Source organism: Bactrocera dorsalis, chromosome 4, assembly GCF_023373825.1.
Source record: "Bactrocera dorsalis isolate Fly_Bdor chromosome 4, ASM2337382v1, whole genome shotgun sequence".
Classification (NCBI taxonomy): domain Eukaryota; kingdom Metazoa; phylum Arthropoda; class Insecta; order Diptera; family Tephritidae; genus Bactrocera; species Bactrocera dorsalis.
In genome coordinates, this window is record NC_064306.1 from 15352464 (window position 1) to 15370583 (window position 18120).

Here is an 18120-nt window from a genome sequence, read left to right on the forward strand (position 1 = left end):
TTGCCCAAAATTGGACTTTCCGAATGGACCACCTAAGACGCAGCCGCGGTCAACATTTAAATGAAATTATCTTCAAAAAGTAAATGTCATGAACCAATCTAACGTTTCAAATAAAGAACCGATGAGATTTTGCAAATTTTATGCGTTTTTTTTTTTTTAAAAGTTATCAAGCTCTTAAAAAATCACTCTTTAGCATGGGAACTCCAGAAACTTTCAGCGTAGTCTTGTCAATGCGGGACAAGTGCACAAGAGATGCTCCAATGTTTCCCTAGTGCCTTGCTCTAGACATTTCTTGCAGTCTTATCGATCTGTTAGCACCATTCGGCTCGCGTGTGTCGCCACCAGACAGTGACCAGTGACCTTCTATCGAGTGCCAAAAGGAATTTTGTCTACCGTTTTGCACACAACTTTTGCAGTTGCACACAGGTGGCTCGTTCCATCATGTTTTTATTTTCTTTACCATGCTACGGGTATTAGCCGTACACCATTCTTGGCAATCTCGTCCACTATTTCATTGTTTTTTATTTTACTTTAGTGGTCCGTTAACTTGAAAGGCCACTAACTCCATCCTCTATTTTCGAGCCATCCGTATAAATGTAGCGAAGAGATTTATAGGGGGCAGGTTTAGTACCAGTTCAAGAGCCGCCGTTGGAATTTGGTTCTTAAAGCTCCTGTTACGCCTGTTCACCATACAGCTGCACCGTAGAGCAGAATTGATCTTATAATATCTACCCCACTCTTTCCACCACATTGAGCTTCCTCATCAGTTTGCTGTCCAAGACTACCCCAAGGTACTTGGTGCGGTCCTGGAGAAAGACTTGTATCCGATTTATCGAAGGAAACCTGTACCGAATAACAGTTTTATATTCGAAGCTTGGTCATTACGCTTTCGATTAACGGTATTTTGTGGGCATGGAAAGGATCCTATTACACCCATTTGCAATACAAACCTCTCTTGAGAACTAAAGAATGCTAAACCTAGTTTTATTAAGATATCTCAATTTTTACTCAAGTTATCGCTTGCACGGACGGACGGACAACAGTCAACCGGATTTCGTCTCGTGGGCCTGATCATTTATATATGTATATGTATATATTTAATACATATATCTCGATTAGTTTTAGGTGTTACAACAACTCTTTATTGCAACATGTTGCGAAAGTATACAAGTTGTTGACTCTTAAGGCTACTGCCCGACAGCTCTACGTGACGTATGCGCAACCTCAAACAAAGTATTCTTTATTCCCAAAGCTTAGTACTTACATACATATGTATATATTACAAGAACGCAAATTTTGAAAAACATAAATAAGAATGTTTTTGACCAGGCATTCACTCTGCTACGCCAACCAAGAAATATGTGTGCTTAAAAGGCAAAATGTGGGCTGAACCGCAATTTTATTGCACACCATTAACCTCTAGACGAACGCCACAGCATACACCACTATCAACCAGCATCAACAACAAACCGAATAACAGCATCCTCCACGAATGGTCCACAACTTGTACACCCTGAAAAGGAAGCTGCAGGCAAAGAAAGAGATTCTTTATTGCGGCTCATTTGCCTGCAGCTGCGAAAGGAAAGAACGAAAGAATAGTGGAGAAATAGTGAATTGTTTGCGCTCGTTATTAGCTAAAGCGCATCATTTTCATATATCTACATATATGATATCATTACACACAGCTGTACTCGCATACTTGCGGCAACTATTGGAAGAATCGTATAAAATCGTATATTGTTGACGGTACACAAAAGCTGTCTCCTGAACAAAAAACTATTCTCTTACAAAGTATGCACATAAACTAGTTCATAAAGCGTTTCACTTGAATTATAAGCTCTGCTTAGTGGATAGAATATCTGTTTTAGCGGCAGAACATACCCCACTAACGCCACGAGGTTTATTTTAAAAGCGAACACACATTTTGTTTAGTCAGCGCTTCGTGCTTTGCCAACGGCAACATGTTGCAAGCGCCACACGCAATGTTTAGCGACATTTCCCACAGTGTTTTTTGTATTCGAATGAATAAAACCATACAAAAATAAATTCAATTGATGTAATATATGTGTGTGCGGGTATGTAAACAAAATTCACATGCTGACGACAATAACCAGCACACAGCTGATTAGCAATGAGCCGTACACTGCAATGTTGCTGACATTTGCGCGCCGTTTTCAGTCTGCGGTTTACATTTGGCGTTAGAAGACGTGGGTTGTTTTGTCGCGTGCGCGTTATTTCCCTCCAATTCGCTACAAACGTGTTCGCCATTATTAAATTAGAGTATTATAGGAATTTAAATATTGTTTTGTTTGAAATAACGAGGCAAATACGGAAGTTGTGTGACAAAATAAATGAATTAAAATAAAACATATAGACTTAAGTATGTGCAGATCTATGAAAAATTGTTAAATTATTTACACGCTATTGATTTAATAAGCGACCTTCTGTGTGTTGTCATATTTGTCGGGAAGTATGCGCCAAAAGTTTTCTGCTGCAAATGAAATATTAGAAAAAATTTTATGTAGTTATAAAAGTTTACTTTCATAAGGTAACAAACATGATAAAGTAATTATAACCGATAAATTAATGAAAACGCGTGAAAAATACATTTTTTGATATAAAAACTGACAATGCAATATAAACACCAGTAAGGAAGGGCTAAGTTCGGGTGCGACCGAATATTTTATACTCTTGCAACTTGCAAGAATCAAAGCCAGGGAAATACTTTAAGGTGTAAAACCATTCTTACCATAAAGAGTAAAGTCAGTCGGATGTTCGTAAATCCCGATGTAAGTTACATAGAGGCTAGGCCAAGTTTTCGCTAAAATTTATCTATTTTAGGCACAACGATACAGTGTTATGAGTAAAACACGCTCTCTTATTTTCATTGGGATAACTCACATATTGGCCGATAAGTACCGCATTTCCAAAATCTTTAGTTCGAAAGTTCGCCCCAAAGTTCGAAAATCTTTATAATAAGTATATGGGGGCTAAGGAAATCATTGGTTCGATTCAATCCATTTTTTAATATAGAGTCATACCATTATAAGAGAAGAATTATCTCTTAATTTTTGTTATGTACATCACGCATTGACCGATATTTTCGATCAAAAGTCAACTATAGGTACCGGGGTCTTAAGATTCGGTACCTAGGGGCTTAAACAGTTTTCATTGGGTTTGAACAATTTTTGGTAAAGTGGCACATAGTAAAGGCATTATTCGAGCAATATTTTATCCCGTTACAGTAATTGCTTCTTGATTTGTGTACTGGAAACTAAACGAATCAAGTGAAATTTGAAATTGTGTTATATAGGAAGTAGGCGTGTTTGTAGTCCGATTTCGCCCACACTGTGCAAGAGTGCCATGTGCTAAATTTAATCGAAATCGGTTGTTCGGGTCCCGAGATATGTGATTTCACTAAAAAGTGGGCGGTGCCAAGCTCATCGTCCAATTTTCACACCGCCTCCCATAGAGCTGCCATATCAACTCGATGGTAAAATTTGATGTCTCTGTCATATTTAGTTATTAATTTATCGCGCTTTTAGTAGTTTTTAACTGTACCGTTATATTGGGAGTGAGTGGCGTTATCCTCTGATTTCTTCCATTTTCACCTGTCGGTAGAAGTTCTTATAAGATTTGTACTTGGCAAATTTAATTGTTGTAGCTTAAGTGGTTTAATAGATATGTACATTAAACTTGTTAGAAGGCAGGGTCACACCCACTTTTTCAAACAATCTATTACATAGCGGTATATGATAAATCTGGATTCGCACTTAAAAAGGTATTAACAATAGAGATTCGAAAATCTATATAAGTTTGTGTGTATGTATTCACGATATGCTAATATTAACAATTGCCACCCGTGAGGCTTATCGCTCCTGAAATCTCAATTAATGTCATTTGAAATGCATAAAGTATGTGTATGCTTTTGATCAGTTGGTATACAAGTTAAAATATAATTTTCGTTGTCAAGACTTTGAATTCACTTTGCGTTTCAATCAATAAATTACAACTACGTCTCGCCTTCTGAGAAATACCGCACGTTGCATTCTCGTGCTCTTAGTTGCGGGTGTATTACTTGTATCCATTAGTTTGTAATTTATGTATGCAAATTTTTAAAATAATTTCAAGGCTTGTCGCATTTTTCACACATCAAGTCATTTGGTCAGTGATTCTCCAAGATTTTTTCTTGTAATGTATTTGAGTTAATTTTAATAACCAAAAAAAAAAGTAATACAGTAACTTTAGATTAATAGCACTATAATAAATTAAAGAAAAATATAGCCGATAAATAATGTATAATGATTTGGAAACTTTATATCAAAGCAATTTAAGCAAAAGTTCGGGAATGTCCATTAAAAAAAAATATTTTTTTCATTTAATTGATAATTTATTTTATTAGATTTATAAAGAAAATCACTGTAGTTTATGCCAACGCCTTCTCGAAATATCGTGTACTAAATTCGTAACGTTTTAAAGAAAAACAATTTTCCGGCTTGTCGACACCACTTTGGAGAACTATTACTAGTAAAAAATAGTAAGATCTTGCTCATAATTTTAACATTCAAAATGTATGTCGCCCTCCTGAAGGTAATCCCCCTTGGCTCCAGAACCAGAAATTTGATACCGCACACAAAATTTAATTGAACTTCTTTGTTGTATAATTTCACTCATCGTAAACTTTATGTACTTCAGAAAGACAAGCTTATACTAAACACTAACGATTATTTTAATGTAAAATTTAGCACAGATGTCACTGACAGTCGTACGTCATAATATGTTGTTCCTTTGGCAGGGGTGATAGACAATAATTCGTGCGAATTTCGAAAAAATAGCAGTGACTGGCAGTTGGATATGGCTAAATCGTAACACTGTCAGCATGTACTTGGAAAGCTGTCAATACACTACAATAACGGCCATGATTCCATCTAACTACTGTATTAAAAATTATTAGACGTGCAAGTAACATTCCCACAAAGATATCGGTGTATATATTGATATTTTTAATTGGATGTAAAACTGCAAAATCGCATGTCTCATGCAAAAATATAAACTCGTCAACTCTATACTATGTATATTTACATACAAATGTTAATATGGATGATGCGCTATTTTGAAATCAAATCTATTTATACTGCTTATGGGAATTCTATTTTACTATACTTATCATCATAAAATTTTTGAAATTAATAAACTTGATTGACATTTATATTGCTTTGCAATTTTGTTATTTTGACTTAACACAACAACTAAAAAGACAAAAATAAGTATGAAAACTTTAATTTTCTGTATTTGAGAGCAGGAACAATTTCGATCTACTATGACTAAGTTTAGTTCAGAATTGCTTAAGCTATACTAAGTTTCTGTTTACAACTTCATTCGTACTAGAGTTTTCTTTCTATTGAATCGTACAAGTGGCTGATGGATTTCAGAATGACGTTCTATGGGAGTGTGGCGTAGTTTAAGACCGATTTCGTTTCTTTCGATATTATGCGAAGAGAACGTAACGAAAATGGCAAAGATCAAATTTGATTCAAATCTGTGAAAATAATAAATTTGAGCTCAAACAAAAAGTTATAAGAGGTACAAGGGAAAAGTTAAAAAATACTATAAGACCCAAACCAAAGTTAAAAGTTCGACAACTTGTAAAATTATTTTTCAAACAGTTGTCGCAATAAACAAATGGTTTTGAAATTTATGGAGCCGTGAATGATGAACTCATACTCAGGCACATAATACAACGCTCTGGATTCCCATTGGATTCATTTTTATGGTAGCGATCTATGCTTATCAAACATTCTTTCAATTGAAAATCTCTCAGCGGGCTTTAGGCGACGAAGCTTATGGTTATGTTGGTACGTAGGGTGCATTTATTAATTCGGGAATTGACAACCCTATTGTTTCAATCTGGCAACTCGCAACTTTATTGCAGATTTTAGCATTTTCGATGTTATATTTAGGTCGTCCAAAATCAGTTGTTTTTCCGGAAACAATTGATGCTGTGCGCAAACAGCATACATTCAATATTGCATGAACATTTGACTGAATTTTGATTTGAATTTGTCAATTGATCGATAGAAATCTTAAAAAAAAAATACGCAAGCGGTGCTTCGAAACACGTCAAGTACATCTGAAAGGTGGTGAATCGTGGATTTACGCGTGTGAACCCGAAAGTAAACAGCAGTCGACTGGTAAAACACTCTCGACAGTTGTATGGGTACTTCTAGATGATTCGAACAAAAGTGATTCACACACTAAGTACTTTCAAGCAAGATCTTAATAAAGAATATTTTGAAAAACAATACAACTATTTTTGATTATTAATATAAGTATCCATTCTCTAATCCCAGCATATAAAATGCAACAGTCGCAAATGTAATACAAAATAGGGCAACCAGGATGGGAAGCTTGTAGGTCCGAAATTCTATTCAAACACTATAAACCATACAATTTAGATGCCGATAATGGTATGGTGTATATCTTACTGTAGATATCTTACCAGCTTTAACAGTTTCCAAACAACTGAATGATTTCGAAAATTGCTTTCACGGCTTGTTCAAGAATAACTTATAATAAAATTTATTTAAAAAAGTAAAAGTATTATTAAAGTCTCGTCAAGATTTTCAAAATGTTAGGTCAAACGTGAATCGTGATTAATTTTCAGAGGAACTGTATTTATTTGCAGTATTTTGCACTTTTGTAAACAAAACAGGGTACATCAACAACGTTAAGTTTGTAACACGCAAAAGGAAACGTAGGAGACCCTATGAAATACATACATATAAATAATCAGCGCGACGAGCTGAGTCGATTTGACCATGTCTCTCTCTCAATTTTTAAGATATTGATCTGCAAAGGACATGTACGAAGTCCTTTCCGGAACCACCCATATTGGAATACTGCTGCCATACAAACTGAACGACCAAAAGCATGTCCTTGTATTTTTATTTGACAAGATATATTCACGAAATTGGGCATGGAATATTGTCCAACACGATATAAAAAAAAGTGGTTCAGATCGGGCTTCTACAGCATATAGCTGTCACACAAACAAGCCAATCAAAATTAAGTTCTTGAAAGGAAACTTAAATCTGTGAACTGTACCCAAAAAATAAGGTGACATTGTATTTATTTTTAAAATTCTTTATTTATTCTTAAAAATCAATTTCGTTCCCTTCAAAGTAATCCCCTCCCGATGCAATGCACTTATGCCAACGGATTTTCCAATCTTTGAAAAATTGGTTGCAGTCACTTTCCGGGATGGCCTTCAGTTCCGTCTTCGCTTCGCCTTGAATCTACTCTATCGTATAAAAACGGTGTCCCCGGAGCGGTCTTTTGAGCTTGGTGAACAGCCAGAAGTCGCACGGCGCCAGATCAGAATACGGTAGTTGCGGAACGATATGGGTTGAGTTTTTGGCGAAATGATCACGAATTACGAGGGCTTTCCACAATTCCGGCCTTATTAGGCGGATAGCGTTACGCAAACGACGCATAACGTTCAAATAATATTCCTTGAATTCATGATGCACAACGCAACGATAATCGAAGAAAACAGTCAATATGACCTTGATTTTTGAGCGACTTTGGCGCGATTTTTTTGGTCTCGGCCCTCTTTTGGCACGATATTCGCTCGATTGATCGGTTATTTTGGAGTCGTAAGCATAGATCCAAGTCTCGTCGCCAGTTATAATGCATTTCATGACACCCTGGTAGTCGGAAAGCATCGTTTCACACACTTCAACGCAACGCCTTTTTTCCAAAAAATTCAATGTTTTCGGTACCAGTCGAGATTTGACGCGCTTGAGGCCCAAAACATCCTTCAAAATGGTATTGGCTGAGCCTTTCGATAAGCTAACTTCATCAGCAAGGTAATCGACGGTTTTTCAACACCAAATCTTTGAATTGGTTGATGGTCGACCTGGACGCTCTTCGTCTTCGACACGTTCACGGCCTTGGAACTCACTATACCACTTGTAAACATTTTTTTAGACATAGCCTCATCACCAAAGGCTTTCTGCACCATCCTCAACGTATCCGCAGCAGAAAATTGATTCCGTAAACAAAATTTAATGCAAATTCTTTGCTCAACAAATTTCGACATCGCAAAAAACGAAAAACTCACTTTTAGCAGCTCACAAGACGACACGTATCTCAAACACTAATGAATATTTTGACATGAAATTTGACATAAATGTGACTGACAGTACTATCAACCAAAAACAAAAAATTCTCCAAATCCTTCGGCGCGCGCCTGTCACCTTATTTTTTGGGCTTTTACTTTCTCTTGTATTATTATTACCTACCTTATTTCCCATTCTAATCTCAGTCTCTCGTGCATAGATTTATTTTTTTTTTGTTGTTGTTACGTATATAGTGTGCACGAATGTTATATTTTTTATCACATTTAGTAAGTTCTGGTGCAATTCCTTAGTTATTATGAAAATTGCGTCGTGCATGCTATTTTTAATAATAAAAATAGTTGGCTTCTGTAATTGTTTGTGTGAGAAGCTTTAGAAACTTCCAAAACTTGGCGTACATAGATGCTTAGCAATGATGTGCGCGCACACGAATGTTCTAATAAAGTCAAATATTGAAGTACGTAGCGTATAAACAGAAACATATGGACGTATATGTGTGTATAAGCAATTTTGCGGGCATAGTAATTTAATTTTTGCGACCATAAAATGTTATTTGAAATAATGTAGACCTCCGACTCCAAGTATTATATTTGAAGTAATTTTATACAGTCCTTTACTTTTATGAAACACTTGACCTACAAAAGATTTAAAGTTCTTGGCACAGAACTGTCAAACCGAGATGTTGCCACAGTGAGCGCCCATGGCGCATGAGCAATAAAAGTTAGTGCCGGTTGCTATTGTGGTTACCATAAAGTTGAATGGAGTAAACTATTAATTAAGCATACACGTGCGCATAAGTACATATGTACTTAAATGTATGTGTTTGTAAAAGCAAATATGAGCACCAAACTTTAAATTTCATTGTCCATCAAATTGACAAGTCAGTCGAGCAAAATTAAATGCGAGTGTCATTGTCTGATAAGGAATTTCGAGCAAATAGTCTGTGATTTATGCGAACGCGCTTTTGAATATGGTCGAAAAGTTTTGTGGTTGTTGTGATATTATGCCGACAGTGGCTATTATTTTTTATTTCTGAGTTCCACAAAGTAATTAAGTCATTTGTGTTCAATTACTTTTAGATTCTGAATTCAAAAATATGAAATTTCATTAGCAGCTTTTGCTATGACGTTTATATACAGTACAGCAAAAATTAAAGAGACTTTAACATTATGGTTACCTTGAAAATTAACGACTATCAAGACAAAACTTTATCACGATTCACTTTCTAGAATAGTCATAACTATGATAAATCTGTGTCTTTAATTAATTTTGTATCAAGTATTCAAACTTTCTACGTTTCCATACTAAACTTCGAAAGTTTTCTGCAAATATAATTCAAATAATATCCTTGATTTTGAAAAAATAACTTTGGTAGACTGGTGGTTGCTTGGAATTTGACACCATCTTGTTCATCATTGTTTCTGTCGAAATGGAAATAATTTTTGAAACGAAAGAAAAATTTTCATTGAGTAAAACAAAACATTTTGTGCACTATAAGTGTCGATATTTGCAATTGATATTTTTATTAAAACCTTCCGCAGTGCTTTTCGCATATTTAATCTGATCATTACTGGAGAAAGTACTAAAGTTTACTACTAACAAGTCGACAATTAATAAAAATATAAGATATCCAATAATCTTAAAAACAAACGTATATTCAATACTTTCATGAACAAATTTTTAATTTCGGCTTTTGAAAACATCAAAATTTGCTAACATAGCCTGGGCAACATTTTTTTGTTTTGCAGAACTGTATTATTTTTTCATTCAGCATCCTTTAAAGGTTCCCTAAAAATTTCATTTAATATTAATTACCGCATGAAAATCTAAGCCAGACTTTGTTGAAAACCAATATGTTACAGCACGTTCGCATTACCGTTACACACGACGGTAAGCTATACTAATACGAACACACTTACACTAAAACAATCACTGTAAGATTTGTAAAGTTGTTTCCCACTCCACTCAAGAGCGCCAATTGCCATCTAGTTATATCTTATCAGGTTTCCGCAGAAGTTGGGAAGTTGGTGAAAGGCACATACAGGAACATAATTTGCGCACACGTATGTAAATGTGTAATATGTATGTATTTGTTTGTAAATAAACAACAACACGAGAACTCAGTTAAACTGCGAGTCGTATTCTCAACCGCTGACATTAATGAAACATTTTATGCGTCAAATTAAATTTGAACAACACTCACACGCATGCAATACGTCCGCTTTTCCGATGGGCGCCAAACAGTGGCGTAGCCTGAATTTCAAGGAGGAGGTGAATTACAAGATAAATATTTTCTGCGAACGAATGAATAAAAATAATAAAAACAATCTTCTGAAAACAAATGAAATATACTCGCGATAACATTCATGCCAGGATGTACGAGTATGTATTAAGTGATGTAACAGAGGCCACACCAAATACTAAAATAGTCGCCTTACACATATGTATATATCTTGTTGCGTTCCAACCGCTGTTAACTTCTATCTCTAAGGCTTTCTAATACGAGTGACATAAACAACCGCACCGTATCTTTCAAAATAAGTTACCAATTGCATACAACAAGTTACGGCGTTTTAAGCAGCAAAATGGGTGGAACTCCTCACTCTATGGTCGGATTCGTGTTAAATATGTTTTAGGCGGCATTCATCCTCCTGGTTAATGACAAAATGTGCTTCAATAGTAGACAAAAGTCGCTTTACATAAGCTCTGAGCAGTCAATGCCGAAATATTGAGATGCTTTCATCTGCGTTATAAATCATATTTGTATATAGATGTATTTTACGCAACCATACTAGCATTTAAGTAAGTTACAGCCAAATACAGAGGCCAATGTCAGCTTCTCAATGGTGTTAATTCATCTAAATGTGATTTATCATGGAAATATATCATTTTAATGATTAAAGTTGTTGACAAGTAAACTCGAATAAAACAGGTGTAAATACTAAAAGTTTCGCATTGTTAGCTTTGGATAATATAAAACAGTTTGAGTATAAGGACTATGACGCCAATGAGAAATATACATATACATACAGAGTTTGTCCGGAAAGTAATAAGACTGAGTCGATTAAAAAAAATGATACACCCAATCGTCACAATTATTTAAAAACTTATAAAATAGGCTCCTTCTGCGTCGATGCAGCGCTGCCAGCGCGATTTCCAAGCATTGAAGGCGTCATGGACAGCATTCTCCTGAGTAGCCTTGAGACCTTAGATGCATGCTACTTGGATCGTCTCTGTTGTCTTAAAATGCTTGCCTTTTTTTTGCCTTTTCAGGCAAAAAATGTCCGGGCCACATCTGGGCTGTAGGGCGGCTGCGAAAGCGTTAGAATGCCGGACTTGGTTAGGTAGCTGTTCACAAGAAAGCCGGTGTGTTGTCGTGATGCAACTTCCAATTTTCTGCGATGTCCTGTCGGTCCCGATTGACCCTTCGTTTGAGTCTCTTGAGGATTTCCACTTAAAACTTGGCGTTGACGGTTTGTCCAGGAGGAACAAATTCATGGTGGGCGATGCCTTTAATGTCAAAAAAGACAATGAACAAACACTTTGGATTTGCTCTTTCATCAGCGACCTCTTCTGGCCCGCCAAAAAGGCCTGGTGCCACCGAAACACACAACTTCGAAGTACAGTCGCGGCGGAAGAAAATCAGTACTTTTACTTTCCGGTCAAACCCTGTATATATAAATTATTATTATTATTATTTTTCTGGCGGGGGGTGCGCGGAGACAACCATTGTGAGTTTTGGCGTTTGGTTTCCGGGTCGTAGAGCACTATCACCATACTTCTTCTTCTTAATTGGCGTAGACACCGCTTATGCGATTATAGCCGAGTCAACAACAGCGCGCCAGTCGTTTCTTCTTTTCGCTACGTGGCGCCAATTGGATATTCCAAGCGAGGCCAGGTCCTTCTCCACTTGGTCCTTCCACCGGAGTGGAGGTCTTCCTCTTCCTCTGCTTCCCGCGGCGGGTACGGCGTCGAATACTTTCAGAGCTGGAGTGTTTTCGTCCATCCGGACAACATGACCTAGCCAGCGTAGCCGCTGTCTTTTAATTCGCTGAACTATGTCGATGTCGTCGTATATCTCGTACAGCTCATCGTTCCATCGAATGCGATATTCGCCGTGGCCAACGCGCAAAGGACCATAAATCTTTCGCAGAACTTTTCTCTCGAAAACTCGCAACGTCGACTCATCTGTTGTTGACATCGTCCAGGCCTCTGCACCATATAGCAGGACGGGAATTATGAGTGACTTATAGAGTTTGGTTTTTGTTTGTCGAGAGAGGACTTTGCTTCTCAATTGCCTACTTAGTCCGAAGTAGCACCTGTTGGCAAGAGTTATCCTGCGTTGGATTTCTAGGCTGACGTTGTTGGTGGTGTTTACGCTGGTTCCAAGATAGACGAAATTATCTACAACTTCAAAGTTATGACTGTCAACAGTGACGTGAGTGCCAAGTCGCGAGTGCGACGACTGTTTGTTTGATGACAGGAGATATTTCGTCTTGCCCTCGTTCACTGCCAGACCCATTTCTTTTGCTTCCTTGTCCAGTCTGGAGAAAGCAGAACTAACGGCGCGGGTGTTGAGGCCTATGATATCAATATCATCGGCATACGCCAGCAGTTGTACACTCTTATAGAAGATGGTACCTTCTCTGTTGAGTTCTGCAGCTCGAACTATTTTCTCCAGAAGCAGGTTGAAAAAGTCGCACGATAGGGAATCACCTTGTCTGAAACCTCGTTTGGTATCGAACGGCTCGGAGAGGTCCTTCCCGATCCTGACGGAGCTTTTCGTGTTGCTCAACGTCAGTTTACACAGCCGTATTAGTTTTGCGGGGATACCAAATTCAGACATCGCGGCATAAAGGCAGCTCCTTTTCGTGCTGTCGAAAGCAGCTTTGAAATCGACGAATAGGTGGTGAGTGTCGATTCTCCTTTCACGGGTCTTTTCCAAGATTTGGCGCATGGTGAATATCTGGTCGGTTGTTGATTTACCAGGTCTGAAGCCACACTGATAAGGTCCAATCAGTTTGTTGACGGTGGGCTTTAATCTTTCACACAATACGCTCGACAGAACCTTATATGCGATGTTGAGGAGGCTTATCCCACGGTAGTTGGCGCAGATTGTGGGGTCTCCTTTTTTATGGATTGGGCAGAGCACACTTAGATTCCAATCGTGGGGATGCTTTCGTCCGACCATATTGTACAAAGAAGTTGATGCATGCTCCTTATCAGTTCTTCGCCGCCGTGTTTGAATAGCTCGGCCGGCAATCCATCGGCCCCTGCCGCTTTGTTGTTTTTCAGGCGGGCAATTGCTATTCGAACTTCTTCATGATCGGGCAATGGAACGTCTGCTCCATCGTCATCGATTGGGGAATCGGGTTCGCCTTCTCCCGGTGTTGTGCTATCACTGCCATTCAGCAGGTTGGAGAAGTGTTCCCTCCATAATTTAAGTATGCTCTGGGCATCGGTAACTAGATCACCTTGGGGGGTTCTACAGGAGTATGCTCCGGTCTTGAAACCTTCTGTAAGTCGCCGCATCTTTTCGTAGAATTTTCGAGCATTACCCCTGTCGGCCAGCTTATCGAGCTGTTCGTACTCACGCATTTCGGCCTCTTTCTTCTTCTGTCTGCAAATGCGTCTCGCTTCCCTCTTCAACTCTCGGTATCTATCCCATCCCGCACGTGTTGTGGTCGATCGTAACGTTGCGAGGTAGGCAGCCTGTTTTCTCTCCGCTGCGACACGGCACTCCTCGTCGTACCAGCTGTTCTTTTGCACTTTCCGAAAACCTATGGTTTCGGTTGCAGCTTTACGTAAAGAGTTTGAAATGCCGTCCCACAGTTCCCTTATACCGAGTTGTTGACGAGTGCTCTCAGAGAGCAGGAGTGCAAGCCGAGTAGCGAATCGTTCGGCTGTATGTTGTGATTGCAGCTTCTCGACGTCGAACCTTCCTTGTGTTTGTTGGCGTGCGTTTTTTGCTGCACAGAGGCGGGTGCGAATCTTAGCTGCAACAAGATAGTGGTCCGAGTCGATGTTAGGACCTCGGAGCGCACGCACATCTAAAACACTGGAGACGTGTCTTCCGTCTATCACAACATGATCGATCTGGTTGGTAGTTTTTCGATCCGGAGACAGCCAGGTAGCTTGATGGATTTTCTTATGCTGGAATCTAGTACTACAGATAACCATATTTCGGGCCCCGGCGAAGTCGATCAGCCTCAACCCATTTGGGGAAGTTTCGTCGTGGAGGCTGAATTTACCGACCGTAGTACCAAAGATACCTTCTTTGCCCACCCTGGCGTTGAAGTCGCCAAGCACGATTTTTACATCGTGACGGGGGCATTTCACATAAGTGCGCTCCAAGCACTCATAAAAGGCATCTTTGGTCACATCGTCCTTCTCTTCCGTCGGGGCGTGGGCGCAAATCAGCGATATGTTGAAGAACCTCGCTTTGATGCGGATTGTGGCTAGACGTTCATTCACCGCAGTGAATGATAGTACTCGGCGACGGAGTCTCTCTCCCACCACGAATCCCACACCAAACCTGCGCTCCTTTATATGGCCACTGTAGTAAATGTCACAAGGACCTACTCGTCTCTGTCCTTGTCCCGTCCATCGCATTTCTTGGACGGCGGTGATGTCAGCCTTTGTTTTCACGAGGACATCAACCAGCTGGGCAGCGGCACCTTTCCAATTAAGGGACCGGACATTCCAGGTGCATGCCCTCAATTCGTAGTCCTTATTTCGTTTGCCATGGTCGTCATCAAAAGGGGGGTCTCTCATCCGAGGCTGGTTATGACTATTCACTGGGGGTGTTTTTTTACGTGGCGGGTCCCAAACCCAGCGCACAACCCTATGCAGGGGATGCTTCGCCTTCTCACGTTAGCTCGCCTTCAAACGGATGTTCTTAGGCTACCCAGAGGATACTTGGTCAAAGACCGGAAGTCGTGAGCTGCTTGAGTCACATGTAAAAGAATCGTTTCTGGCCACTCCCAAGTGAATGGCAATCAGAGAACTTTCCTCACTTGCGTGAACTTCTACACATGACTCCATCCTCCATACACTCTTACAATTTTAGCGTATGTTTCCGAAGCTATTCCGCTCAATCTGGCGCAAAATTTTATGGCGACGCGTTGCTCTTGATTTCGTTTTTCCATTTTCGTAACGAGCACTACAAACACACGTCTACTCAACTTGACGCAGCAGGCGAACTAAACAAGTTAGAGCGATGGTACATATATCACTGGAGAGGGGGGGGATGCCGGAAAAAGAGAAAAGGAATTTCAAGGTCACAAGTTTACCACAAGCGCGGCAATAAAATCAGTCTCATTACTTAATTGTCAAACCTCGTATACTTGTTTGCATTTTTTCTTCTTAGTTTTTATTAAGTATTAGGTTAACTTCGTAGTATATCTTTTTATAATATTTCGATAATTTAATATTTACACTACTATTCGGCGTGGAGGCGAATTTAACAAATCCGAAATCTTCAAAATTGATCCAGTCATTTTTGAGTTATAAATAGCTAGATACGGGTTAGTTCTTTCGAATAATACATGTATACTATACACTGTGGGCTAAACTAGTAAGACTGTCAGCAACATCTGTGCCAAATGTCAAAAAATCATTAGTGCTTAGAATACGCTTGCCTTTCTGAAGTACATAAAGTTCATTCCGCGATTTTTACGATGATTAAAATTATTCGACATAGGAAGTTCTTTTAAATTTTGTGCGCGGAATCAAATTTCTGGTGCCGAAACGTTCAGAAAAGGGCTTCGATGATTATTGTTTGTCGCGAGCAAGTGTTTTTATTTGGTACCAATTATTCGAAAAGGAGCGAGAACGTGTTGACGACGAACCACGTCCAGGACGGCCATCAACATCAACTGATGATCAACACATCAATAAAATAAAGAAATCAGTACTCAAACGACCGCTTCGTTTTGAGGCAATTGAAGACTATAAAAATAAATCGCTACTCGCTTAGAAGGCTATTCCGGAATTTGCTTTAACAATTGTTTCGAGCATTGGAAAGCACGTTGACACAAGTGTATTGCGGTCAAGAGGGATTACTTTGAGGGGGATGACAAAAAATGTTGAAGAATAAAATAAGAATTTTAAAGTTATGAAGAAAGTCTTACTTACTCATAGTAAATATGTGATTTCACAAATTACCCACTGATTTCGCAATTAATTTGTGCGCGGTTCTTAATGGTACTTCCTTGTTTTGCTTGCCATATGATCAGTAGCCCATGAACTTTCAGTGCTGCCAAAGAAAACTAAGATATAGGCTCTCTCAACAAGCAAAGAGAGAAAGTTTGGGATCATTTCATTCATGATAAAATGGCAAACCATACTGTATATAAATCAAGTAACAGCTGTCAAAAAGGCCAATTCCGAAAAAAGTATTGTCTCACACGTCTAAAAAAGCACCCATTATTTTCTTCATGTATTGCTCATAATAACAAATTTATTTGATATACAAAACTTATGTACATACATATATGTATTTTACTTCATCCAAAATCGTCACAACGATAGTTGCGTTATCTCCAAAGGCAAAATATTTTAAAGTAGTAAATTAGTATTATGTATATTTTTATCACAATTCCTAATCGTACGTACCGCAATCTGACGTCACTGTCTAATCAATGAAACTCAATGAACCGCAATTAGCGTATAATTTCTGCAAGTTCGCCACAAACTTATCGCTGTGTAGATTTTTAGCTTTAGAATAGAATTGTTATTAGGGTGGCGAAATGTTTTATGCGTTGCAAAGGGTAGTTAGTTATAAGTAACAAATTTTCTCTAATTTTTTCATTCTGCTAGGACGTGCGGTAATGTTTATAGATAACCCTTTTTTACTATTGATTGATATTATAAAAAATCGGTATTTAAAGACATTACTAAATGATAATGGGCAGATCAATTAGGAGTTGCATTCCTTAAACTATTCCATTCCAACTGTCCCAATTGTATAAGGAAGAAGTAAGACAAATTATTTGCCTTGTAAACCCACTGGATATGAGCATTTTCGCTAAAAAAAATCTAAATAATTTTCCGTAGATATACATATAATATAACCAAGAGCACCCTATTAAACGCTCATCACTCGCCGTTGGGAGTCAATTGATTTATATAACTGTTGTGAACAAAGTGTAAACTTTTAATTCAGACGAGTTCGAGATTCGCCACTACTGCGACATCCGACAATAAGTGAGAAAAAGCGAAATTAGTCGGTGTTTGAACTCGAAGAAGATTTGCTAAATTTGTTGCAGTAAATTTTTATAAATTATTTTATGCAATAATTATTAATAAGTTTTGTGTTTGGAAAAGTTAAATTACATTGTTAAAAGTGTTGATCCAAAATAACAACGACAACAAAATCACATCAAACTGTGCAATGACTTTTCTGTTGATGGGAATGCTAAAACTTTCGTTGATTATTGGCGGTACATATTTCGTTGTGTCCAGGTAATTGAGTATACCTTAAGCATATATTTTAATATCTAGTAAAAAATATTACTATTACAACAATTCAAAACATATTTTTTTTTAATTTAACTGTATTTTGAAATGTGAACATAATAGTTGAAGTTGAAGTGAACTCCTACAAAACATTACAATAATGGAAAAGCCAAGGAGGCTTTACGATATATATATCCATATAAATTGAAATTTTAATAAGTGTTATTTTTTGGCTTTAATGGCTACATACATAAGAGAAACTGCAGAATTTGTTGAGGGAACAATAGTGAAGAGACTCGCCATGCTCGCAAAATCATAAACAAACTTACTGTGTGGTGGTTCAAAGAACACATAATTAATTAATGTTATAGGTAAATGTTGCCATCATTTGTCATTTGTTATTTGTTAGAGTTAACTGTTTCCCACAGCTATAAAAGCTAACGGAATATGTTCAAAAGAAGGCTCTGTTTTCGCCCAAACCGGTCCTTGTCTGAACACTGTGTTAGACAACTTTTCTGGAGCA

General features: G+C 38.1%; 1 protein-coding gene across 3 annotated transcripts in view; it reads left to right on the top strand.

Moving 5' to 3' along the window:
• The window catches only part of LOC105233463 (flotillin-2), a 351794-nt gene that overhangs the window by 324333 nt on the left and 9341 nt on the right, over positions 1–18120 (top strand). The window contains exon 1 of one of the 3 annotated variants that reach the window (XM_049455700.1): positions 17243–17603. The exons of the other annotated variants lie outside the window; for them this stretch is intronic. The gene's annotated coding sequence lies outside the window, so the exon portion shown is untranslated. Of the gene's footprint in view, positions 1–17242; positions 17604–18120 lie in introns of those variants that run through there. 3 annotated transcript variants of the gene reach the window in all.